The sequence below is a fragment of the Saccopteryx leptura genome, chromosome 5, assembly GCF_036850995.1.
Source record: "Saccopteryx leptura isolate mSacLep1 chromosome 5, mSacLep1_pri_phased_curated, whole genome shotgun sequence".
Lineage (NCBI taxonomy): Eukaryota > Metazoa > Chordata > Mammalia > Chiroptera > Emballonuridae > Saccopteryx > Saccopteryx leptura.
The window spans coordinates 184,967,973-184,992,955 of NC_089507.1; the positions used below are offsets into that span (position 1 = coordinate 184,967,973).

Genomic DNA, 24,983 nt, shown 5'->3' on the forward strand with positions numbered 1-24,983 from the left:
ATGAGAAAAGAAAAGCTCTGTACAAACCTCTCTTGATGCCTACTTCTGGAAACTGACTCCCGCAGCAGAATCAAATCCTGAATCTCTAATATCAGTCCCATCCTCTCCAACAAGCCCATCATCTTCTGCATCACCCAAGATTGTCTAAGGCTGTATTTAAACATGTTTAGTACTTATATGCACAGAAAGGTAAAAATAAATACTATTTTAAGACAGGCATCTAAGTTGCATTTAATAGGTAAATGTACCTGTTCCAACTTACATACAAATTCAACCTAAGAGCAAACCTACAGAACCTGTCTCACTGCCTCATGGTAGTCACTTTTGGTGCCCTATACAGATTCCTTTACCCAGGATTTCTCAAGCCTAGAATGACTGATATTTTGACTGGATAATTCTTTGTTGTGGGAGCTGTCCTATGCACTGTAGGATGTTTAGAAGCATCCTTGGCCTCCACCATTAGATGCCAATAGCAGCACTATTACCACTACTCCCAAGTTGTGACAATCAAAATTATCTCCTGACAGAGCCAGATGTTAAGAACTAGTTCCTGTTTCTGGGAGTGTATCCTTCTCCCAACTGCTGTGAGTCTTGACTGATAACAAAAGCACCCTTTTCCTAAGAAATGTCATCAGCCTCTGGGAGCTGCCTCTCTGGGCAGTTATGCCCTCCCTCCATGAATAGCTTTAGGCACTGTATGAATGAATGATGGAAGAGAGAAATACAAGATTAGAGACCTTGTGCCTCTTACTGGAACAACTCTGAGATGCTCTTTATGCTCCAGAGCTCCCAGCAGGATCACACCAAGACTAGTGTTCTGAATAGCCAGCTCTTGAACCTGTCCTACCCTACCAACCTCACTCTCTCACAGGATCCTCTAGAAGAGAGCACTATTTCAATAAGCACCTGCATAAAAATTCCCATCTCATGGCCAGTTTACAAGGAACCCAACCTAAGATGTATAGAAAAATAAATAAATAAAATAATCCTTAGACGAGCATTAAAAATACACCCTCAAAATTTGAGAAACAGGTTTTATTCAGGACATTCCCCAGTAACTGATCTTCCTGCAGAAGCAGTGCAGTACCGAGTTAGCATCTACTGGAAAATTCACAGGGTACGGATCAGTGTGGATATACAGGCGGCAGGTCAGTAGTGCTCATACATTCTGCCTTTCAGGATTTTCAGCAGGTTGATTTCACTTACACAGTCCTAGGGTTTCCCTCTATCGTGGATGAATGTACAATGCTTATCAAATTTGCAAATCCATGACTCTCATTCACCACCTACCTTTCACCTGATATAAAACAAAGAGTATGCCTTTCTCCATTTGGAAGCCTCACTCTATCTATCTATCTATCTATCTATCTATCTATCTATCTATCTATCTATCTATCTATTTTAGTGAGTACTTACTGGTCATTTCATAAAATTTAAGCAGAATAACATTTTATTTCAAATGCATTATACACATGTATAATATATATATATATATTGTTTTTAAGGTGGAATTTCAAGATCCATTTGAAAATAAAAACCCAGACTATTGTTCATACAGTATCTTCTGTCTGAAATACTTTTTACCTTATTTTAATATGTCCATATTTTACCCACATTTAAAGTCCAAATTTCAAGATCAAAATGCTCCATAAAAAATACCCAAATTCCCACAACTAAAAGAAATTCCTCCCTCCTCTGGCACTTTCTCCATGAATTAAATTTATTTGTGCTTAATTCATATCATCTCTAATAAAATTCTCTAGGGCTAGGCTAATGTTCTGCTTTCAACTGTATCATTCCTTGCCTCCAGACTTATCCAATGTTCAGCAAAAAAATGACTAAATTAATAAGAAAAAGTTATTTCTGTCGACTCTTAAACTTGTTTCTTTTTGGGGGGGATAAAATTTGTACAAATAAATGACAACAAAATTAAGAATTAAGAGAATAGCAATTCATGTACAATCATAACTTAAGGGATATAACTAATATACCAACCATGAATATAATCTTTTGTTGAATTTTGAAAGATCTTGTGTCATAAATTATATTTCCAAATTAATTTTCAAGCAGCTGCGATTAAAAAAAAGGCCCGCCTTAAGAGTCTGTTGGCTTTTTTTCAGAAATCTTAAATGCCAATGTTGAGAAAGAATTATCTAAAGAGCTTGTTAAAAATACAGCTTCTTCGGCCCTGGCCAGTTGCTCAGTGGTGGAGGGTCAGCCAGGCATATGGATGTCCTAGGTTTGATTCCCAGTCAGGGCACACAGGAGAAAGGATCATCTGCTTCTCCACCCCTCTCCTTCCCTATTCTCTTTCTCCCCCACCCACAACCATAGCTCAATTGGTTTCAGCAAGTTGGCACTGGGGGTTGAGGATGGCTCTGTGGCCTCCGCCTCAGGGGCTAAAAATAGCTTGTTTGTCAAGCAACAGAACAGCAGCCCCAGATGGGCAGAGCATTGCCCTGTAGGGGGTTTGTCAGGTGGATCCCCAGTGGGGGTGCATGCAGGAGTCTGTCTCTGTGTCTCCCCTGCTCTTACTTAATAAAAAAATAAAATGCAGCCACCTTGTCCTCACTTCTGACATTCTGTCCCCTTAGATCTCAGGCGGGATGAAGGGATGCTCAGCCAGGTCTGGGGACAGTTTCTCTGTTTCATGCCAAGAATTCTCAGAACAGCCCCAATTCTCTCTGTTCTCCCTGGTCTAGTCTAAGACTCAGCTTAAGTAACAGCTCCTTTTTAAGAAACTCCTTTGGCCATTCCAATATATATACTTTTTCTTTTTATATATATATACAGCTGTGGCACAACTGCCTGATTAAAGTGATAAAGTATATGATTAGCTCTTTCTTATTCACTGTCTCCATTATTTAAGCCTTTCACCTTCTAACTTAGTGTCAAGATCCTACCAGGGAAAGAATAATGAATCCTTCCTTCTCTCTACAGAATCCTGGGAAATTTTACTTACTTCAGAGTTAAAATTTTATTTTGTTTATACCCACCAAAAAGTATTTTAAATGTTTACAATCTCTACAATAAAGAATATGAGAAGTATTGAATTAGGTCATTTTTTAAAAAATGAACATTTTATCAATGTAATACCAAAAAAAGTAAGTGAAAGGAATGCTAAAGGGCAAAAGACTTCCTAAGAAAGCATGTGTTTTAAACATGAGGTCACATAAGTCCAATAATAAATTCAAATTCATTTTGCGCCAAAATAAAGACTACAGGTATGAAGAACTATGCACAATTTAGAAAAGAGTCACATTAACATTCAAATATACCATGACCTGCAATCCCCAAGCACAGGGCATCACTCCTCTCCCGCACGTGTGTGTCTTTGGGGCCTGCACCAATCCACCGCAGGCAGTCAGGACTAACCCTACTGCAGTTGGGCAGACAGAGAAATTTTCACAGCATCTTCCTTTCTATATAATTTCTAACCTCAAGACTGTGGGGAAGCTTATTCTAGACTAGTCCATAGATATCAGTCATTGTTATAAAGTAGTTTAGTTTTTTTACAAGGCCCATGAGCCATCCTCTGACAAGCAACAGGCTCAAGAGTCATGTAAATTCTGTTTCTCTTTAGGATAGATTAGGAGCTCGAATGAAAAATATAGTTAGTCAGAATTATTATTCCATACAGGTATTGCCAGAATTTCTCAGTAAGTTTTGAGATTCAGTCTGATTAGATTGGCATAAGCCAATCTCCCACCCCTGTGAGCAGGAGATAAAATGTTCCAATTGGCTCAACATGGACTTAGGGGTGATTTCGAGTTCCCCATGGGGGGAAAAAAACATAAACCATAAAATTAAAATAAGAAGCTGTTGAAGACAACACAACTGAAAACTGGAGGCAGACAACACCAAGCCTAGACTCAACCAACTCTACAAATAAAACACCCAAACACAGACAATGAGAAGACAAAAATGTACAATCCAAATGAAACCACAAGAGACACCTTCAGGAGATGAACTGAGTGATATGGAAATAATCAAATTTCCAGATGCGGAGTTCAAAATAATGATTGTAAGGATGCTTAGGGATCTTAGAACAACAATGGATGGTCATTATGAACACCTAAATAAAGAAAGAGCAAGTATAAAAAAGAATCAGTCGGAAATGACAAATACAATATCAGAAATAAAGACCACAATGGAAGGAATTAAAAACAGGATATATAGAGCTGAGGATCGAATCAGCGAGTTGGAGGACAACTGGAATGAAGGCATGAAAGCAGAGAAGAAAAAAGAAAAGAGACTCAAAAAGTCAGAGGAAACTCTTAGAGAGCTCTGTGACAACATGAAGAGAAATAACATCCGCATCATAGGGGTTCCTGAAGAAAAAGAGAAAGAACAAGGGATAGAGACTTTGTTCAATCATATCATAACTGAAAACTTCCCTGAATTAATGCAGGAGAAACTTTCACTAGTTCAAGAAGCACAGAGTACTCCATTAAAGAGAAACCCAAAGAAACCTACACCAAGACACATCATAATTAAAATATCAAAGCTAAGCAATAAAGAGAAAATATTAAAAGCTGCAAGAGAAAAAAAAAAAAGCTATCACCTACAAAGGAGCCCCTATAAGAATGACATCTGACTTCTCAACAGAAACACTTGAGGCCAGAAGGGAATGGCAAGAAATATTCAAAGTAATGCAGAACAAGAACCTACAACCAAGACTACTTTATCCAGCAAGGCTATCGTTTAAAATCGAAGGAGAAATAAAAAGCTTCCCAGACAAAAAACAACTCAAGAAATTCATTACAACCAAACCAATGCTGCAGGAAATGTGAAGGGGCCTTTTGTAAACAAATCAAAGTGGGAAAAGAATATAGCAAAAAAGGAATACACCTCTAAAGAATAAAATGGCAATAAACAACTACATATCAATAATATCCATAAATGTAAATGGGTTAAGTGATCCAAACAAAAGACACAGGGTAGCTGCATGGATAAGAAAACAGGACTCGTATATATGCTGTCTACAAGAGACACACCTTAGAACAAAAGATACACATAGATTGAAGGTAAAAGAATGGAAAAAAACATTTCATGCAAATGGAAATGAAAAAAAAGCTGAGGTAGCAATATTTATATCAGACAAATTGGACTTTAAAACAAAGGATAAAATAAGAGATAAGGAAGGTCACTACATAATGATAAAGGGAGTAATCCAACAGGAAGATATAACTATTATAAATATCTATGCACCTAATATAGGAGCACATAAATATATAAAGCAGACTTTGATGGATTTAAAGGGCGAGATCAACAGCAATACTATAATAGTAGGGGATTTCAATACCCCACTAACATCACTAGATAGATCCTCAAGAAAGAAAATTAACAAAGAAACAGCAGACTTATTGGACACATTAGATCAACTCGATTTAATAGATATCTTCAGAACCTTTCACCCTAAAGCAGCAGAATATACATTCTTTTCAAGTGCTCATGGTACATTCTCTAGGATAGACCACATGTTAGGGCACAAAAGTGCTCTCAACAAATTTAAGAAGATTGAAATCATATCAAGCACTTTCTCCAACTCGTAATCATATCACAATGGCATGAAACTAGAAATGAACCAAACAGAAAAGCTCAAAAATTCTCAAACACATGGAAACTAAATAGCAGGTTGTTAAATAATGAATGGATTAAGAATGAGATCAAAGAAGAAATTAAAAAATTCCTAGAAACGAATGACAATGAGCATACAACAACTCAAAATTTATGGGACACAGCAAAAGCAGTACTGAGAGGGAAGTTCATAGCACTACAGGCACACTTTAAGAAGCTAGAAAAAGCTCAAATAAACAACTTAACCCTGCATCTAAAAGAACTAGAAAAAGAACAGCAATTAAAGCCCAAATGTAGTAGAAGGAAGGAAATAATAAAGATCAGAGCAGAAATAATTGACATAGAGGCTAAAGAAACAATACAGAGGATCAATGAAACTAGGAGCTGGTTCTTTGAAAAGGTAAACAAGATTGATGAACCTTTAACTAGACTCACCAAGAAAAAGAGAGAGAGGACTCAAATAAATAAAATTAGAAATGAGAGTGGAGAAATAACAACTGACACAACAGAAATACAAAATATTATAAGAAAATACTATGAAGAACTGTATGCCAAAAAACTAGACAACCTAGATGAAATGGACAAACTCCTTCAAACATACAATCTTCCAAAAATCAATCTGGAAGAATCAGAAAACCTAAACAGACCGATTACACCAAATGAGATCGAAACAGTTATCAAAAAACTCCCAACAAAGAAAATCCAGGGCCTGATGGCTTCACAACTGAATTCTACCAAATATTCAAAGAAGAACTAACTCCTATCCTTCTCAAACTATTTCAAAAAATTCAAGAGGAAGGAAGACTTCCAAGGTCCTTTTATGAAGCGAGCATAATTCTGATTCCAAAACCAGGCAAAAACAACACAAAGAAAGAAAATTATAGGCCAATATCTCTGATGAATATAGATGCCAAAATCCTCAACAAAATATTAGCAAACAGGATCCAACAATATATGGAAAAATCATACACCATGATCAAGTGGGATTTATTCTGGGGAGGCAAGGCTGGTACAATATTCATAAATCAATCAATGTGATTCATCACATAAACAAAAAAAAGGAGAAAAACCATATGATAATTTCAATAGATGCAGAAAAATCATTTGATGAAATCCAGTACCCATTCATGATCAGAACTCTCAGCAAAGTGGGAATACAGGGAACATACCTCAACATGATAAAAGCCATCTATGAAAAACACACAGCCAACATCATACTCAATGGGCAAAAATTAAAAGCAATACCCTTAAGATCAGGAACAAGGCAGGGGTGCCCCCTTTCACTACTCTTATTTAACATAGTCCTGGAAGTCCTAGCCACAGCAATCAGACAAGAAGAAGAAATAAAAGGCATTCAAGTTGAAAAAGAAGAAGTAAAACTATCATTATTTGCAGATGATATGATATTGTATATAGAAAACCCTAAAGTCTCAGTCAAAAAACTACTGGACCTGATAAATGAATTCAGCAAAGTGGCAGGATATAAAATCAATACTCAGAAATCAGAGGCATTTTTATACACCAACAATGAACAGTCAGAAAGAGAAATTAAGGAAACAATCCCCTTCACAATTCCAACCAAAAAAATAAAGTACCTAGGAGTAAACTTAACCAAGGAGACTAAAGACTTGTACTCGGAAAATTACAAAGCATTGATAAAAAAAATCAAGGAAGATACAAACAAGTAGAAGCATATACCGTGCTCATGGTTAGGAAGAATAAACATCATTAAAATGTCTATATTACCCAAAGCAATCTATAAATTCAATGCAATACCAATTAAAATACCAATGACATACTTCAAAGATATAGATCACATATTCCAAAAACTTATATGGAACCAAAAAAGAACACGAATAGCCTCAGCAATCTTAAAAAAAGAAGAATAAAGTGGGAAGTATCATACTTCCTGATATCAAGTTATACTACAAGGCCATTGTACTCAAAACAGCCTGGTACTGGCATAAGAACAGGCATGTAGATCAATTGAACAGAACAGAGAACCCAGAAATAAACCCACAGTTCTATGGACAGCTGATATTTGACAAAGGAGGTAAGGAAATACAATGGAGTAAAGACAGCCCCTTTAACAAATGATGTTGGGAAAATTGGACAGCTACCTGCAAAAAAATGAAACTAGATCACCAGCTTACACCACTCACAAAAATAAACTCAAAATGGATAAAAGACTTAAATGTAGGCCGTGAAACCATAAGCATCTTAGAAGAAAACATAGGCAGTAAGCTCTCCGACATCTCTCGGAGCAATATATTTATCTCCACGGGAAAGTGAAATAAAAGACAGGATAAACAAATGGGACTATATCAAACTAAAAAGGTTTTGTACAGCTAAAGACAATAAGAACAGAATAAAAAGACAAACTACACAATGGGAGAACATATTTGACAATGCGTCTGATAAGGGGTTAATAACCAAAATTTATAAAGAACTTGTAAATCTCAACACCAGGAAGACTAACAATCCAATCCAAAAATGGGCAAAAGAAATGAATAGACACTTCTCCAAAGAGGACATACAGATGGCCAAGAGGCATATGAAAAAATGCTCAACATCACTAATCATTAGAGAAATGCAAATTAAAACCACAATGAGATATCACCTCACACCAGCCAGAATGGCACTCATCAACAAAACAACACAGAATAAGTGCTGGCAAGGATGTGGAGAAAAGGGAACCCTCCTGCACTGCTGGTGGGAATACAGACTGGTGCAGCCACTGTGGAAAACAGTATGGAGATTCCTCAAAAACCTGAAAATCAAACTGCCTTTTGACCCAGCTATCCCACTTTTAGGAATATACCCTAAGAACACCATAGAATGGCTCCATAAGGAGAAATGTACTCCCATGTTTGTGGCAGCATTGTGCACAATAGCGAAGATCTGGAAACAGCCCAAGTGTCCGTCAGAGGACGAGTGGATTAAAAATCTTTGGTACATATATACTATGGAATACTACTCAGCCATAAGAAATGATGACATTGGATCATTTATAATAACATAGATGGACCTTAATAACATTATACGGAGTGAAATAAGTAAATCAGAGAAAACTAAGAACTATATGAATCCATACATAGATGAGACATAAAAATGAGACTCAGAGACATGAACAAGAATGTGATGGCAATGGGGGTGGGGGGAGGGGGAGGGGGGGATGGGGCAAGGAAGGAGAGAGGGGTTGGGGTAGGGGAAGGGCACAAAGAAAACCAGATAGAAGGTGACAGAAGACAATTTGACTTTGGGGAAGGGGTATACAGCACAATCAAATGTCAAAATAATCTGGAGATGTTTTCTCTCAACATATGTACCCTGATTTATCAATGTCACTGCATTAAATTTAATAAATAAATAAATAAAAGGAAAGAAAAAAGAAGCTGTTAAAGAGAGAAAAGGAGAGAATAGATGATAGGAAAAAATATCAATAAACATTATATTTTGCTACAAGAGACAGCCAAAAATAACAATGGCTTAAACAAAATAAAAGTTTATTTTTCCCCTAAAGAAGTCACAAGTAGAGAGTCTTCAAAGGCTGATGAGATAGATCACAAAATCCTCAGAGTTCCAGATTCTTTTATCTTCCTGCTCTGCAGTACTTTAGTCACATGGCCATACCAACTGCAAAGGAACCTGGGAAATGAAGTCTTTATTCCCGGTGACCATACAGCCAGTTCACAATGAAGTATTTCCTATTTCTTAGGGGGAAAAAGAAAGGATAGACAAGACACTGGGAGACAAACAGCAACCTCTGCCTGTGATGCATGGACTCCTAAGGTGATTCCCATGATTCCTAGCCCCTTATGTTCCTATGTTTGTGTAATGTGCTCCTCTTAAGTATGAGCAGGACCTACAACTTGCTTCTAAGCAACAGAATATAGAAAAGATGATGGGATATAGATGATTAGTATACAGGATTACATGACATAAGATTAAGTATTTGTCTTGCAGGAGTTTTTCTCTCTCCCAGGAATGGCTGTGAGAAAGGGAGTGGCCATGTTGGGAAACCCCACATGGCAAAGAATTGAGGGTGGTCTCTAGGAACTGGCCAACAGCCAATAAAAATGAAGCTTTTAGTCTCACCACCACAGGAATTAGGAAGGAGAAGTGCAGAAGACTCAGCTCAGCTGTGCCCAGACTCCTGACACCCAGAAACAAAGACAATAAATGTGTATTGTGTTAAGCCACTAAATTTGTGGTAATTTGTTATGCACTAACATAAAACTACCATACTGACCCTGAAGGCAACCAACAAATGCTCACAATACTGCATAAGAGACCTGATGCAGTCCCTAATATATAATAAGAGTTCAATAAATGTTTGCAATGATCAGCATCATCGTCATATAATCATCATCATTTCCTATACCTGAATTCCTCCAATGTCATCATTACCTTGCCTCGCAGCTTTGTAACAAGGAATAAAATCCCAACAGGACAAACAATTCAATTCATATTGTTTCTAGACTTTTTGGAAGCAACCTACTTTAAAATTTAATTGGAGTTGAATTTCCATTAGCACCGCACTGGTGATTCTTGTATATCCATCTGCCACTCGATTCCAAGAACTTGCCTCTCAAGGATACAATTTCTTGGTCATGCCTCATTAGGGAAGAATTGAAAAGAGTAAGATAGGACACAGTACTCTAGGGGTTAAGAATTGCAGGCAAGACTTCAGGAAACAGACCCATTACTCTGTGGACTCAGGCTGAGGAGAAAAGGAACAATTAGCTAGAGGGTAAGTAGCAGAACAGCTGCAAGAAGACTCAGGTTAAAAAAAAAAGTCATGAAGTAGGAATATTGGAGAATAATGTGGGACTTTAAGATATCAATTGTTTTGAAACTTGAATTTATGCATTTTAATATTATCTAATAGAGTTAATCTGAGCATCCATTTAATATTCTGGTATGTGACAGGAATACCAGAAAGGACTTTTAAAATTAAAAAAAAAAATGGAGAAAGACAAAATTAAAAATTAAGACCCTTTCAGAGCATTTCAAGATAAAGTTTTTACAAGACCATACAAACCTGAGCTATTTTGATGGTAATGTGCTACACCAAATTAACGTCCCCTAAATTAAGCAAAGGTTTCAAAGCTAAAACCATTACATATGATGGAGTGAGGCAGAAAATGAAGTCTACTCTGTGAAGTATATAAAACAAATAGAAACTGCTGTTATGAGACACCATAAAATAGTCAATAACTCAAAAGATGATTAAAAATAAACAACATATTAGTAATAAAAACCTGGCATGGGGGACATTCTAATAATGTATTTTTGGTTTTTGGCTTATAGCAACTCAAGAATCTGTGAGGAAATGAAGAGAATAGCTATTATGAACAATAAAAACTATTGTAGTTTTTGTTTATGCTTATTTTTACAGAAAAAAAATCATGTAAAATACATTTTCTAAGGAGTAAGAATTACCTGAAAATAATTGAAAACTAAAGCACATAGAGGCTAAAAGTGGAAGAGAACGACTTATCCCAGAAATATGTGGCATTAATTGATAGAAGATACGAGAATAATTATATAAAATTTTAACTATTATAATATTGACAGTAATTTTTTTAATTAGTAGAATTAGGGTTTTTTCATACATAGTTAATATTCCTATTCTACAACCATTGTGTATTTACCCCCAAAATGCTAGTGATTGTACAAGAAAAATATTTTAACATTGTTTCTATGTATAAAATTCCATTTCTACAGAACTGTTTCACCTTTTTTTTCTTCTGCAGAATCTGTCTCTATTTCTGACATCAGTGACAGGATAATAACAAGACCACTATCTCAAAGTTCCTTTCCATGATGGAGTTGGCTTTGTACAAAGAGATGCATGACTATGAAGAAACTGCAGGGACCACCGCACTTCATCAACAGATATCACTGGTCACTGTGTGTGGGGGGGGGACGGGGATGAGGATTTAATATAAGTGTTTGTTAGTGCTCTCAACAGAAACAATCACCACACTGGTCAACATCTTACCATTGGTAGATCAATAATGTTATTAATAACCAAAATCCATGGTATTACCTTCCCATGAGATAGGGGATTGACAAAGAAAGAGAGAAAAGTCCTCAAGTTCTTTTCCCTCTAAATTTAGTTTTGTTCATTTGTTTTTCATTTTCTGCTAAAGAGGTATGCTCATGCTCAAATAAAAAACTTTCCCATGGAGTGAAATATGAACGAAATAAGGACACATTAACTCAAAAGTAAACATTACAAGGTAACTGGCCAGAATTCCTTTTTTTTCCTTTAAAAATGTGGACCGCCTCACAAGTTTGCATGCCATCCTGTGCAGGGGCCATGCTAATCTTCTGTGTCATTCCAATTTTATTATATGTGCTGGGAAGCGAACACCTGGATTCCTTTTTGATACGTTTCCCCCCTAGAGGAAGTGGTGTGTTCACATTACAGTAGAAAGAATCTGCTTCCTTGGTTGCTATGAAGTTCCAAATAACACATTAATTGATACGTTAATTTTTGATGACTTCCAGGAATCTACATTTTTTCACCATTTTCTTTTTGTTGTTGTTGTTTTTTCGTTTCTTTGTATTTTTCTGAAGTGAGAAGCAGGGAGGCAGAGAGACAGACTCCTGCATGCACCCAACCGGGATCCACCCAGCATGCCCACTAAGGGGCAACGCTCTGCCCATCTGGGGCACTGCTCTGTTGCAACCAGAGCCATTCTAGCGCCTGAGGCGAAGGCCATGGAGCCATCCTCAGCACCCGGTCCAACTTTGCTCCAATGGAGCCTTGGCTGTAGGAGGGGAAGAGAGACACAGAGAGAAAGGAAAGGGGGATGGTGGAGAAGCAGATGGGCACTTCTCCTGTGTGCCTGGCTGGGAATTGAACCCAGAACTTCCACACGCCAGGCTGACGCTCCACCACTGAGCCAACTGGCCAGGGCCTTCACCATTTTCACAATCAATCCATAAACAAGCCTATCTGATGGAATAGAATTTGTTGTAGTTCTTGAATAGTTTGTAAAATATTGTGTACAGTTTTTATACAGCAAGAATAGTGACTTTGATGGAGACCAAAGTTAATATATCAATATCCAGAGGAAGTTGGGAGTCAAGACAGATTTCTGGAGCTGAAGATACTGACATGTTTTTAGTAAAATAAATACTTGTACTGAACTAGAGGTTATCATAAATTCTTCAGACTCAATTTTTTCTTCTTCACTCTTGGTTTTTCTTAGTTCCTTCTACCAGCAATGCTATCCTACACTCTTTTTGCAAAACCTACCCATCTATCCCTTAATGTCCAGTTCAATTCCCATGTGCCATGATGTCTTCATCCTGATCACTACACTAAAAGTGAACTTTCTATGAGAAAGAGTATATGTGGGGAAGTAATCAAAATAAATTCCAGTGGCACCCTTTCATACATAGTGTCCTCTGTTATGACTGGTATTCTTCATGTACCTGGTCATTTTGAGGGTAAAGATTGAATAAAACTTTATCTCCACTATCGTAACAAGAACAGGGCCTTTCGAATTATATTGAAAAGCAGAACAAATGTCTATTGGACAAAAGAATGAATAAATAAATGAGTGAACAAAATGATGAAATGATTAGAGAAGAGAATCATTGCTTAATGATCTATGTACTATTAAACCTAATCACTGGGAACATGAAGAGAGTTCAGAAAAGGTTGAAGTAGTTTGAATATAAAAACTACAATCATGGGGACATGAGTTGAGAACTGAAAAAAAAAAAAGGCAAGGAGTGGGTAAAAGGTGGTTTAGGCATTGGGATGAAAGGGAGGGCACTAAAGTCTGGCAGAATAGCCCATAAAGTCAAAATGAGTAACCACGCCTCTCTTCCAGGATGTGACCTTTCCCATCTTCTACTATGTAAACATTACAAAGTTATTTATATACAAAGAAACTCAGTTTCTTCACTGAACTGTGAACTCTCCAAAATGGACCAGCAAGCAACACTGATCAGGGAAACAAACTAGCTAGGCCACAGTAGAACTGAAGGAGATATGAAGCACTCACAGAATTTAAGAAATGCACTGGCACTGCTACAGGCATTTAGAAAGCATTACACAATTTAGAACAGTCTGTGAATCACACTGCTGTTCCCTTTATAGTCAGTAGGGTACAAAGGGTGTGGTAGCTACACCCTAGCTCAGATCTAATCTGGAAACTCATCTTAATGAGAGTTAAGTTGTCAATAAAAATTTAGCTGAAATGATGCCTCATAATTCTACATCTTCCTCTCAAAAAATACTGACAATCCATATTCTGGGTTTTCAGGTGGGACTAAAATAGCCAGAGGGTTTCTGAGAGACAGCCATTATACCCCGTAAGGTAATTCGCTGTTTCAAATGGTAATGATTACCAATTAGGCTTTGGTACTCCCAATACTTAGAGTTGACAGCAATGCTCAGGAGAAATTTTGAATACTAGGTTCCACGTTTTATAATGTCTTCCTACCAAATATTTTGAAACAAATTTAACATGAAGATTTTCAGTTTGCTGAGCTGTCAGTCAAGCTTTAGTTTCTCTGATAACTGTTCTTTTAAGAAAGCACAGTGCATTCTTTACCCATGATCAGTAACAGCAGGCATGTTCTACCCTAACACCCCTACTAATAATCTACAGACACTTTGCCATTTTGCAACAGAAAGAAAGCTCATTATTCCATACAGCAAGAGTAAGGCTTTCAGAAAGCCATTTCAAAGCAGATTTCCAGAAGCAACTTCTAAGGGCAGCTAAAAGAAAAATGCTTTTAGCATGCTTTGATAGAACTATCAAAATCTCCAAATTACATAAATGCTTAATAACAAGTAAGGATTTCTAACCTGGGCCTGTATAAACTATTACCTTTCCTGAAGAAACTTAAAAAAAAAACATGAAAGGCATTTCATTAGCATTTTAATTTAACTTTAGGACATGTGAAAAGCAATTTGAAAATTGTAGCAGTTAAAAAAATTTTTTTGCTCACTTTTTTTTGTGTCCACATTAAGAAACACATTTTTCTTGACTGTTTTGTGGATTTAATTCCTCCCAAAGGAGATTATAATTAAGTGACAACATGAATTAAGCCATGGTGTACCTCCTTGTAACTACTACTGATAGATAACCATTAAGGGCAAAACCAGGTCACTTTTTCAGAATAAACATTGGGAGGAAATAGAGACATATAATTTAGAAATAACAGACTGATACTGGGGCAGACAATTAATATTCTATTTATATTACACTTTTTATATCACACGGAAAGAAATTGTTCTTAAATAATTGAATATCAATACAAACTGAATAATAATGTCACAAATTAAAAACAGGAGGGATGGGCAGATAATAAAAAGCCATAAGCACTTAATTTTCATTACTAAATATATTGCAACTTAGTATATATTTTAAATAATTCAAACAAAGGTATCCAACTAAGATGATGTTGCTTTGCAAAGCAGAAATGGCAACAGTATAAAGAGTAGTACTCAATCACAGAATAAACTGAGCTTCTACAAGCATGGCATTCAAGAAGAACTCACAGAGTGGAGAATAGATAGCTGCAAATTCTTTGTCACTCTTCCCATCAAGAAGTGAAGTCTAATTCTCCAGGCTTTGAATATCAGTCTATTCTGTAACTTTTTCCAACAGAATAAACTACTTTAACTTCAAAGTTGGGCCTTAAGAGATCAACAGCTTCTACTTTCTCACAAGAAATACTTCCTTTTGGAATCCAGCTGCCATACAGAGAGAAATCCAAGTCACATGAAGAGGCTACACAGAGGAAAACTGAGGCATTCTGGGTCAGCTGAGCAGTGACAGCTCCAAGTGGCAGCCACATGAGTGAGCCGTCTTGAACTTCCCAGCCCAAACTCACCTTTGGAATAGCTGCAGCCTAACCAACATTACTTGAAGATTTGCGATTACACTGTATCTAACCTTGAAGAATCATCAGATATCAGGTTCTGATATAAGTGAAAAGTATCCACAATTATCTACATATGCTTTCTTTTTACAACATATCTATGTAAGGCCACAATGCCTTAAATATTTCAACCAAAACAATATATTGCAATACATGGAATGCAGATGCAAACAAGAGAATTCAATTATTGTCATTAAGGAAACATCAAAAAGATTTACAAAAAAAGGTAAAGCAATGCAACCTCTTATTAATATTATTTTATCTAGAAAATAGTTATTTATAAAAATTATATGTTAAAATATAAAGTTTACTATCTTTTTATTGAGATTTTACTCCCATACTATAAAATTACCATAATAAGAACCACAATTCAGTGGTTTTAACATCCACACAGTTGTGCCACCATCATCACTAATTCCACCATACTTTCACCACCCACACAGAAACTCTATACCCAGTAACACTCATTTCCCATTCCCTACTCTCCCCAGTCCCTGGTAAAACTCTCCCCACTGCCTGGCAACTGCTATTCAATTTTCTGTCTGTATTTGTCTATTCTGCACATTTCATGTAAACGGTATCATATATGATCTTCATGTCTGACTTCTTTTAATATATGGGTACACTGTGTTTTGTTTGTTCATCAGCTGATGAATCTTTGGGTTGTTTCTACTTTTTGGCTATTATGAATAATTATGAGCATTTCTGTACAGCCTTTGTGTGGACATACGCTTGTAATTTTCTTGGTTATTATTATTGACTATTATATGTTTGAATAAGTTAAATATTATATGCAGTAAATATGAAGTATAAAATCTACATAAATTAAAGCTCTTTGGAGCCTGCATTAAGTTTTAAAAGTACAAAGTTCTAAGACCAAAAACTTAGGAATGGCTACTATACAGAAACCTTCTAATTCTTTTTTTCAAGGAAATATGAAAATATAATTTTCTCTTATATTACTGATTTAGAGAAATTCAGATTAATGTTTAGCTTTTACAAAACATGCTATCTTGACAACTTTATTTCCTAGGTTGAATTTAAGCAGTGGTGGGATTCAGTTGGTTCGCACCGGTGCAGCAGAACTGATACCTAATTTTTGGCTGAATTCAATGAACCAGTTGTTAAAATGACACTTGTAATCAGGGTTCTCTCTCAGGTGGGCACCTGGGAAGCAGCCCAATGTGGAAATCACGAATTTATATTCCTTACTCTTTTTTAACATTCATCTGTACAACAGCATATTCTAAGCACCTGTAGTAACGTTCATTCAGTTCACAGGTGGAAAAAATTGCAGGTGAGGATGCCAATCAAGAAGCAATAAGAAAATATGTTAAATAACAGTTTTACTGTTTTTTGGCAGGTATTATTTAATATTTTTTCATTAATATTTTAAAACTCTTATAACAATCTAGTTGTGTGTGTCTCTTTTATTGTTCTCATTTAAGTAGTAAATGCATAAAATAATAAACTACTTTTTGGTATACCATTTTTTTATACTTAAAACAATCATTAGAGCAAAGAACCAGTTGTTAAATTATTTGAATTCCTCCACTAAATTTAAGGAGAAATAATTATCAACTGATACAATACAGTCATCCAAAAGAGAATGTTATGATAGTATATAAAAAGTGGTTTCTCTATAAAGATGCTCAAAAAGGTCAACTGTTTTATTAATTTTATAAACTATGAGAGCTTTCAAAAATATTGAACTTCAATTCAGATATCCAGTCCTTCAAACCCACGATCTAAAAGGACTACAGGCTCCTTTGTAAATCCTCAGATCTACAAGATAATTTCCTGACTGCTTTACCTGGGAAAGAGATCCCCAGTCCCAGCCTCCCCAGAAGCCTGTCAATCCAGTTTTTACCAAAGTTCTAGCAGTTAGCATTCCTCTAGTCTCTCCTCATTGCTCACAAAATATTCTTTATTAGTCTTTTCATAATCATAATTCTTGAACCACTAATGTATATTCAACTCTAGGAAAACTTCAAATTTTCCTATTAAAAAGACATTCAGCAAATTATTTTTCTTCTAAAAGATGTTAATTCACAAACTTATACAGTATCTCTTTGGTGTGTTAAAATGACTACATATGTGGCCAAATTGTTATATTCTATAATCCACAATTATTCCGTGCTTCTCACATTCTGAATTTCTCCAGATTCATGTAGTGAACCAGATTCTTAAAGGCTTCAGATTGTTTCACTGTGTGTGATAATTTAAAATTCTAAATAGACACTAGGAAAAAGAAAAATTATCATAGGATATTCAGTTATCCTCCCATAATTAAATAGACTATTTTCAATAATAAGCATGTGTTCTAGAATAACAGTTTATTTTGTTCTTGAGGGTGGGCAGTAAAATCCTCTTTCACTGGAAGACTGTTCATGCAGTAGGGTAGAAAGTTCCCTCTGCCAGCCAATCTTAATTTTCTCCAAGGTCAACTAATTACTCCTGGTTGAATTCCCATGTGACACTAATTTAGAAATGTTTCTTCATTAGTGCCGACATCTCCCAAGTGTTGGAAAGAACTTCATATATTACATCATTCATTTGAAATGTGATTCAGAAAGAGGAAAATTATGCTTTTAAATCTTTGAATATAATTTTGTATTACAAACATGCATCCTATAATAAAGACATGTTACTTTCAAAAGGCATTAGAGGAGCTTGAAAAGGCAAATACTTTAGAGTTCAAATCCTGCCCCTCCCTCTCATATCAATTGAAAGATCACAAAGAAGTCTTTGGATTCTCTGGGATTTAACTTCCTTATCTGCAAAAACAGAAGCAACATATTTGCAACTAATTCTCAAAATGAAAGTCAATTATCTAATAAAATACAGAGGATCTGTATATTGCTATCTTTTATTAAAATTCATTACTATTGTCACAGCAAAAGTCACCTTAAGACAAAATAGATCTACCAGGAAATCCATTGCAATCCAAACAGAAGAATGCTATTGAGTAAGCATAATGGTCATGAAAGGAAAGGTATGATGCCCTGGATGTTGGCTAGTCAAATGTAATATCACATTTGTTTTTGTTTGTTCATTTGTTTGTTTTTTCAGGAGGAAGAGGAGGGAAGACAGCCTGTAAGAAGAAATGATTGTCCTCCTTTCCCATAAGGGACCAGGAGGGGAAATCATTTTTGCTAAAACCCCCAAATTTTCCCTTACTTGGTGCCTAGCCTTTAGCACCTTTGATCTCCAATGTACACCAAAGACATTGAACAGAATTATTTTCCTTAAATACCATTTAGTGTTCTCTTTGACCTGCCCAGAAGTGTACGAAACTCCACATAGTCTGTGATACCCAACACAAACTCTTGCCCAGGCCCTAGCCTACAATGCTTCATAAACTTTACATCACAGCAACTCTGCATGATACTAATAAACACTCAATTGAGGAATGAATTCAAAGTAATTCTCATTCAAAACTCACTGATTATATTTCCTGCTACACCCACGAGGCAGAAGACAACTCATGTCAGTGTGGTAGTAATTTTTTCAAAATGGTAATATGTTGAAGTACTGATTATTTTCCTGTTCTGGTGTCCTCTACTAAAATTACTGAGTGACCCAAGCTCAATGTGAAGTCTATTCCATTTCATTGCTTAAGATCTAATTAGAGATCATATTTATACTATATATACATATTTATTTATAGTGATAGCAAAATTAAGTTTTTTCAAAACCAATTAGATTAAGAAAAGAGAGAGAATAGTGTGGAAAGGACTACTGGAACTTTTAGCAAATAACACTGTGCTTCTCAAATGAACAGTTGAGTAGGATGGTTTCATTAACAGGCTAGATAGTCATACGAATTGATTTTCAATCCTTTCAAAGTTAAATCTGGTACCTCTCTCACTAGTGGATAACCTATGGCCTTCTCCTTGCCACTGATCAGTACATTCCAAGTAAAAAGCACAAAAGTGGGTGGAAGTTGTTTTTGTTGTGTGTGTGTGTATAAATATATATAGACTATATATGCCCATGTGAATATCTGAATACTTTTAAAATATTTACTTTATTGATACTATTAACTTTATTAAAATTGCTGAATATTAAAGTTAATATTTAAAATCAATCTGAAAGTAAATTTAAAAATAAACAATTAGCTATGACACTCATATTCATTAACTATTGTTGGCATTTTCTAAGCATTTCCTTACACAGTAGCTCTTCTTGAATATCATTACATCTCATCTACTCACCTGATCCTGAAGTTGAAAGCCCTTTCCAATACATATGAACCCCCCTTCAGGAACTTAAGCGTCAAGGTTCTTCTCTACAGGATTCCAAGTTAGTGTTTCAACCTTGAAAACTTTCTTTTGCCTGGTTTGTTTTTTCTCTACCTGATACTCAGTGTTGAAATAATTCTGTAAATTTTAGTTCATTCTGTCAGCATTGTTTTCTTTCCTCCCATATGGAAAATTAGAAAGTAAGAAAAAAACCAAAAATATTAGAGGCTTACTAAGATTAGTTCTTTCATCTGATCGATCTACCTCATCATTAGATTATAGCAAAGTAGATTCTCTGCCTATTTGTTTTCTTCCTTTTTTTTTTAAGAGTACAATGCCTGGCACTAAACTGGTGCCAAATAAATATGATAAATGAATGAATAAATGGGAATGAAACAACAGTATCCACCCTTTCCTTTGGTGTAAAATCTTCCAGCCCACAGTGTTTACATAGTTAACCACCAGATTCTCAGTGAGGTTATTTAAACACTAGCCACCCAAAACCTTTAAATTATCAGATACCCTAGTTCTTTGCAAACCATTTCTGAGTTTATTGATCTTAAACTGAATATTTTGAATATACTCATTCATTTAGTTGTTTCTTGAGCACCTATTCTGTCAAGTTAAGGTTTATAAAAGATTTAATGTGGTTTTACTAACTGTGCTCCAAATATGTATCTATAGCCTTTTGATTTAAAATTACTAGTACAGGCTGATTGTAATTGAAAGGCTGTATACAGAAGTTTCTTCAGAGCAAAATAGCAACAGTAACAAAAACAAGATGTAGAATTCACTGATTCAGGAACAGAGCCAAGCAAAGTGTCTCATCAGTATTTACCAAATTGATAGATTATGAAATTTTCTCCATATTAAAGGGTTCTTAGATTAATTTTGGGAAAATGTTCTCAGAAATAAGGAAAAAGGAAACTAAACAAGACTTCTATTGATATTTTCAATTCAGCACTTACTAATCATCAAAAAAGGATGAAAAGAATTCCAACCTAAGAATCATCTGTGAAGTAAAAGGGCCTATGTCCATTGTATGCCTTCCCAATAGTCAATAATGGGAAGCCAATTGAGTCTATGACAAAACTGTCTCTCTGTTTAAAATTAAAAGGTGCTAGAGATGCAGCTTGATAAATAACAGAATATATTCAATTCTCTTTACACTTTTAACTGTCTTGGAAAAAAATCTGCCTCTGAAGTGACATTTTGTACAGGTCAGTGACATGCATAATAACTAGGCAAACAAAGGTAAGAACAGTATGAAGAGCGGTGAAAAGGCCTTGGCCATTTTTCATTGGCCATATAGATACGACATTAGCTAGGTTCAAGGAAAACATATCATTGAGTGTCCCTCTAGTGTTCCCAGTTTCTAAGGTGAAGAAGCATTTTTTAAAGTCTAAAGCAGAGAATTTGTTTAAATAGCAACATGAACAGAGCCTAATTTCCAGAACAAATATATTTTCTATTATATGCCAAAAAGATGTTTTCTTTTAAATTCAAAATTATTTAAAACCTTTTCTTTTCATTAAATTTATTGGAGTGAGACTGATTAACAAAATTATACAGGTACCCAATTCTACAGCACACATCCCGTGCCCCCAACCCCAGTCAAGCCTTCATCTACCTTTTGCCTAACAGAAATTAGTCAGGCTTTTAAAAAGAACTGGGCTTGGAAATAGAATGGATTTTGAGTTTATTTAGCAAGTGGTTAATTAATATAAATTCTTCTATGTACAAACTCAACCATGGGAAGAAAATGTGCATTTATTTAATGTCTTCCATATGCCAGGTAATCTACTAAAAGCTGTGCCCGTGTTAACTCACTTAACCTTCAGGCCTGTTTATCCATGCTTTATGAGCACAGAGACTCAAGTCCACAGAGCCCCGGCAGCTAACCCACAACTTTACAGCTTGTGAGAGAGCTGGGTTTATGACTCAAATCTCTTTGAAAAGACCAGTAGTGAAAGAGAGGAAAGGAAGATGTTTTTGACTAATACAAACTATAACTTTTCTGATAGGAGTATATAAACCTAGGAGTTAGAATGAATGAGTTGTATAATACAACGAGGTTCAAAACATCCCTTGGAGCCTCCACTAACTACACTTAAGGTGCGGATTATATAACTTGATATTATTTTCTGTTTAAAAAAAGAAAAAAAGGAAGGATGAGAATGGCATAAAGATTGGTTGACCATAGTATTCTGTGGTTTGCAACCAAAAAAATACATAATGCATTAAGTTGTATTAATGAAAAAACCAATAACTGTATAGCAGTAAAGAATAGTCTCGATCATCTGGATGGTGCATTCAGTTGGTATCAAATACTGTGTCCCCAAAAGAGTCAAAAGGAGCTTGAATAGAATTATGATGTCTTAAAGTGATGACATAAGAAAAATAGTTATGAAAATGGAGAGACTGGCCTTGAAAAAAGAGATTTAGAAAAGACATATTTCTATCTTCACATACTTGAAAAGCTTCCAAGTTACAGGAAGGAAATGGGTATAGGTGCATTCAGTATTTCATCACAAAACAGGAATTAAGAGAAAAGAATTTTAATTCAGGTTAGAGTCCACATTCTAATAATTAGATCTACCTTGGACTATAATTACTCTTTTGATATATAATATATATGCATATAGACACTTTAAATTGCTTTTGGGAGTAACTCATATATATATACATATATATAAATTTATTAAAGCTCTATGGGTCTTAAATATATTTAATTTTACTGCATATCCTTTCTAAAATGAGACAATACTAAAGGTATAATTTTGCATGTGCCATTTGTTTAATGCCCTGCTCTATAATTTCTTTATTGATCATACATATTAATGTACATTTTATGCAAATTTCTTGGACTAGATAAATATGCTTGTAAATTAGCTGTCAGCAATGGGAGTATCCACCAACAGAAATTTTTCCCAGGGTTAGAATTAGGAGTGGCAAAAGGAGGTTTTCAACACAATAAGCTATTACTAAAGAGCAATCTTATAAACCAACATGATAAAAAAAAACATGTTTAAGAGGTGGAAGGAAATCTGACTCCCAATTTACAGCATTTTTAAAGAAATGCTTTGGTGTTACAGAGTCCTTCAAATTTTTAACCAGCTAACTATTTATTATTAATTTATTAATATCTGTTTGTATTATGAAGCCCAAACTAATTGTATAAAAAACAAGTATTTTTCACATTTTTTTCCTGAAAATAGCAAACAAAATAAAATAAACTTTGCATTCTTTTCTAATTTGCTCTTTGTTCCCATTCTTCTTATTTATGTTGCTAACAATAATAACTTATTTTAGCCAAAAAGTCATCTACTCCTTGTGGTATCCTTATACTTGGCAATGCAAATCAAACCTTAGCAAATCAAAACATTTCAGTTGTGAAATGACAAATACCAGCACAGTTTTCAGACAAGCCCCAATTAAATTGGCTATATCCTTACATTCCCATTTCCAAATTAAAAGCCACTACATAATAGCTTTGTTCCCCAGTGATTTGCCGTATGCTTCATTTGGCTAGTTTAATCTCCTTTTGGTTGATTTGTATATTTCCTAAAAAAAATTGATGGATGTTGGCACTAATTTCTACACACACAATAAGGCAATGCAATGTTCACAACAGGCCCTAACAAAGCAGCTCATATCACCAAATCTTGATTAGGTAGTGCTTGAAGAAGTCCTCTGAGGCACTTTGAATTGTTTAGAGACTAGCTTGCTACCCTCAGTGGCTATTAGCAATGTGCTCAAGTCTCTGTGTGTTATTACGCCAACACACAAATTGTAGGATAATTGTTGGCACTGTGCTTTGGTATTTCAACCATGATGTTGATATTTATCTATCCTGGTAAAGGCTGCTATGGGAACTGATGACCTGTTTTTAAAAGGATAGAATAAGGAAACCAGAAGAAGAATGGGACAGGAATTAAAAGCTCATGCTCCGTGTAATAACTTAAATGTGTATTAGAGTGAAATCCATTTGACATCACCATTTTTTATAAATATTTTGTATTAGTTGTTACTACTTTTATAGTCAAAGAACTTTGGGGAAGACCACTGGCACTTCGGGTGGGGGTGAGGGAAGATTAGTCCTGATATTTCTTTTGGTCATAAAATTATAATTTCTGATTATCAACAACTGCTAAAATAAAACTTCACAACATTATATATGAAACACACAGCATCATCTCAGGGAAACTTCATGAAAAAAGGAAATAAACTGAACCTAAATCTAATCAAGCCTAATAACTCCTTTTCCAGAAATAAAGGGGCTAAGAAATCAGGTCGAGTATCTCCACAGGGGAGCAAGCAGACAAATCTGAAGTATGAGATAACTAGCCCAGGCTTCTTCAGTGAGGGGTACAGAAGTGGAGGGGCTGTGAAAACACAATGCAGTCATGTGTTCCTTTGGATACCAGTTCAAATAGAGCAAATGGAAGATAACATTTTTAAGAGACTTGATAAATTCTGAAGGTGCAGAGAATATATGATGAACCAAAGAATGTCTATGAAATATGTGAGAGAGAAATAAAATGGAATTTGGAATTCCTTTAAAATGCTTTAGCAACAACCACAATGAAAAAAGGAATAGGTAAAACAAGTGTGGAATAATCTTGGTAATTCTTGACTTTGGGTGATAGCTATGTGGGGGTTCTCTAGACTATTCTTTCTACTTTTACATTACCTCTAAATTTGTACAATAAAATGTAATAACTGTAGAGTGTGGTTCAGTAAAATATTGAAGCTGTGGGCAACTATGGGCAGCTCTTTGGCTATAATAAAACAATTGTCCTATTTTTCCCTCTGTCTTTGAGCTGAAATTCTTGCTCTTGGAAGGTGTCAGGAGTCTATGATCTCCTGATCTTTTGTTCTCAATTCACCTCCCTGGAAGAGAGTCAAGAGCCATCATATTTTCCAAGACATCAGTTCCCCAAGAAAAGTTAGGAACCACTGGAATTGAAGCTTACTGAGAAAGGTTTTTGCCTATTTCTCTTTAGTTGGCATTTTAACTAGTTTATGTGTAGATATCTCAGCAAATAGTAAGACGTGAGAGTGGACACACCATAGTCTCTAACCAGAGTGAAGATACATCCCTGTGCGCTTGCAATGGGCCAATTTAATGGTTGTTGCCCAAGTTTAAAGGAAAATTACATGGTTACCCTAACTGTAGGCCACAGTTTAAGTCTTAAACAGCAAATATCTGAATTGTAAATAAATATTCAAAACAGGTTT

The 24,983-nt window shown here is 35.4% G+C and overlaps 1 protein-coding gene and 1 non-coding gene across 5 annotated transcripts in view; both read right to left on the minus strand.

Annotated features, from left to right (window-relative positions):
• The window catches only part of MACROD2 (mono-ADP ribosylhydrolase 2), a 2,059,933-nt gene that overhangs the window by 1,784,430 nt on the left and 250,520 nt on the right, over nt 1–24,983 (minus strand). The window lies entirely within an intron of this gene.
• Nucleotides 11,860–11,962, minus strand: LOC136407286 (U6 spliceosomal RNA). Its single transcript, XR_010751841.1, has one exon. It is a non-coding gene; the product is annotated as a U6 spliceosomal RNA (small nuclear RNA).